The sequence below is a fragment of the Mesitornis unicolor genome, unplaced genomic scaffold (genome assembly GCF_000695765.1).
Source record: "Mesitornis unicolor isolate BGI_N332 unplaced genomic scaffold, ASM69576v1 scaffold53102, whole genome shotgun sequence".
Taxonomy (NCBI): Eukaryota; Metazoa; Chordata; class Aves; order Mesitornithiformes; family Mesitornithidae; genus Mesitornis; species Mesitornis unicolor.
Genome location: NW_010172345.1, coordinates 1 through 3728, shown reverse-complemented (window position 1 = coordinate 3728; position 3728 = coordinate 1).

The window sequence follows — 3728 nt, the reverse complement described above, 5'->3', positions numbered from 1 at the left end:
TAAAAGAAGGTTTTTTTTTTTTTTTTTGCGTTAATCTTTGCTCGATAGTCGTATTTATTTCAAAGTTGTTGTTTTATGTTTAAGCCAGTATGTTTGGACTAGCTGTTCAAAAATAATTTGAGATATAATGACTTTCTAAGTAAAAATTACAGCTCTGGGAATAGCAATGGATCATCACTTTTTCAAAATGTTACAGAGATGAGTGCAAGTTATGTTTGACTAAAGCATAATGCAGTTTTTTGTGAGTTTCCATTTAGACTTGGAAAAGAAATCAATTTTTAACAGATGCAAAAGTTGATGTTTACCAAGAGACTGTAAATCAAAAGACTAATATTTTCTGTATAAATTACAAATGAGACCATGACTACAAGTTAGGTACAAGTCATTTATAGAATGAAACTGTATCGCTTCTGCAGGTTTTCTATGTTATTAACTCCCGTTATCTCAGAGGAGGAATGTGTTGGGTGGATTATTACTGCTGTTTGACTTCAGTTTTAGATCAGATAGCAAGTTTTTGCAGTTTTAGATCTGGTAGCAAGTTTTATGAGTGTTTACCTATTAACAGTTGTAACCTATTTGTACTGTGACAGAGTGTATCTTCCGTAAGGCATGTGTGAAGACACACTGCTTTCTCCAGAGTACTTCAGTTGCAAAGTAAATTACCACCATGTGAAGTCTCCCATTTAGCTGGTAACCATGGGCTGACAGGCATAATTTTAAATACGTTCCCAGGTGCCATCAAAAAGATTGTATATAGTAAAGGTGCCCAGCTCTACATCCTTGGAGAGAAAAAGGCTCTGTTCTACTGAACATCTTTGCACATGCCATAATTTTCCCTTATGGGTGCTAGGGTAGATCTCTGCAGCACTTCTGTCTCTTACGGGATGGCCTACAGCCGGTGATGCTCAAGGTGATTCTTTGCCAAACTGACCATCAGGGAGAGCATGTTGTAATCAGACCAACAGGAGCAAAGATGATGAGGTACACACAAAGCTATAGGCTGCAGGCAAAAGGTGCTTGTTCTACATTTTCTAGCCTGCAGAAATACCCATTTTGATATTTTTGGTATTTTGGTATTGCCCACCTCTTGGCAAACAGGAGAAGTTGTGCTCGCTCTTTGTTTTGGTTCCTTAAACACTGTTGTTCCCACCACATTTTTGTTTTTCATCCATATTTGTTTGACCTAGTTTGTTTGCACTGTGTTCTCTTCATCACTGTCTCCTGTAGCTGTCTCTGTCATTCTCCCTTTAAGCTTGATCCTGAGAATTGCAGGTTATTTCTTATATTCCTTATCAAGAAAAATGTGCGAGAGCATGAGGGCTGGTATATCTTACCCTCCTCTTTCTTTAACTTCATTCTCCAGCTCATCTGCTATCTCACCAAGCTTTATTATTCCTGATCTTTCACATGCTCAGCCCTTCCAGCTCTCACCTACCGTTATCTGCAACACATCTCTTTCTTTATGTCTCATTCAGGTCACCATGAGGGAACAGACTTCCCCTAGTGCCTTTGCTCCAATTTGCCATTAAATATCTTCAGCCTCTCACTTTTAATGGTGGCAGTGTCAAAATGAGGACATGTTAGCAGTGACAGAGGAGGAAAGTCTAAGTAGGAGGCATAATACAAGTGCCAGAGGACTCACAGCCTGAGGAGAAAAAAAAAATAAAAATGGAGGCTACAGCAAGCAGACACTTTCTTGCCTGTACCTTTGTCTCTTCTGAAAACCATAAGGAATGCCAGTTTTGGGATTAGAATTTCTCTTTTCAATTGCTGATTATGATTTTTGGTATAAAAATTTCTGCTGCTGTCTGTGACTTGCATTTCATGCATGAAAAGAAATATTAGTTCAAATTAGTTTCTTGAAAATCAGCATTAGCAAGGGAGGTACGTACAAATACTTTATTTTGGATAATGCCATGTTCATGCTGCCACTAAAGAAGTGCAGACCTAAATTTTTCGAAGTACCTGTTTGGAAGTTAGTATGCCTCTTGAGGTAAACATACTTGAAATGTTTACTCTCATCAACATTTTGTTAAGACACCCAGTGAGGCCCATACTACTTTCTATTTTTTTCTGTATGATTTGCAGAATTCAGTTTGTTCTCAAACACTGTTGTAAAAAATGTTAGATTTCTTTCTAGCGTTCTGTACAGAATTTTATCAATACATGTTGCATGCTGTTATTTACATTCTACTAAATAAATAATGAAAACTTATGTGCTTTTAAAAAGATTATTTTTCCACGGCCACAAATAGTTAGGTTTTGTGGGTGGTTTTTGGTGCTGTTTTGGATTTCTATATTGTGGATACTGCTCTCTTAATTGCTTATTTCTTAGTAGAACAAATAGTACCATGATTTATTGCTATCTTTATCAACTGCTCTGAAATCATAAAGTGTTATTACATCACAGTAATCTTCACAAGAACATCCTGTGAGGACAGAGGAAAACCCCCCCCAAGGTCATACATGACAACAGTTGGGGCTTTATGTTTCCAGGCTATGATTACTTTTTTCCACAAGAAGCTAATGTTGCTGTAATTGCTTGCAACCTTCGAACATAGGAAATCTTTCACAGACTCTTCAAATACATTTAGTTTCAAATATACCCACAGCAGGCTGTTTACCTCTAATCTTAGTGCCCACAAAAATCTGCATTCATATGCATTCAGGATTAATGCACAATGTTCAAAATGCATGCACAAGTTGAAGGATTAATTTGTCCGTGACACCTACCCAGAATATCCAGGCAAATATACCCAAGCAGCTAAAGTCAAGAGGACAATTTGATCTTTTGAATGTCAGCACACATAACTTTAAAAATTAATAGATTCAAAAGACAGTATTTCAGCATCTTACAACATTAAGATGTTGAGAATACATATGTCTTATTAGTACAGTCTGAAATACCTCGCTTCATTTTAACTATAGGCCTAAGCATACATTGTGAGGCCGCACCTCGAGTACTGTGTTCAGTTCTGGGCCCCTCACTATAAGAAGAATGTGGAGATTCTGGAGCGTGTTCAGAGAAGAGCCACAAGGATGGTGAGGGGTCTGGAGAACAAGCCAACTAGGGAACTGGGATTGTTTAGCCTGGAGAAGAGAAGGCTGAGGGGAGACCTCATCACCACCTACAACTACCTAAAGGGAGGTTGTAGAGAGGTGGGTGCTGGTCTTTTCTCCCAGGTGATGAAGGATAGAACAAGGGGAAATGGCACCAAGCTGTGCCAAGGGAGGTTCAGGTTAGAGATAAGGAGGAACTTCTTTACTGAGAGGGTTGTCAGAAGCTGGAACAGGCTGCCCAGGGAGGTGGTGGAGTCACCATCCCTGGATGTATTTAAAGAGCGGGTAGACAAGGTACTTAGGGATATGGTTTAGGGGGTAGGCAGGAGCGGTTGGACGTGATGATCTCGGAGGTCTTTTCCAACCGAGCGATTCTGTGATTCTGTGATTGTCTTCTGCAAAGTAAGTGTGGATTTTTTAATAGGATTGTGTTTGAAGTTTCTGCAGAAAGATATGGACTTCGTCTGTTCCTGACTAGGAACAGATATTTTTCTTTAATTCCAAAACATTTTCCATAATAAAGGCAGTTAAACTTAGAAAAATAATTTGTTTTTCTGATTTGTCTCTAGTCTGCATTATAATGATTTGGCAGGAAAGTGGAATGTTTTACCGTATTTCAAATCACCATCTGTGTATCAGTTTACATATCATTTATTATTTTAGTTGTC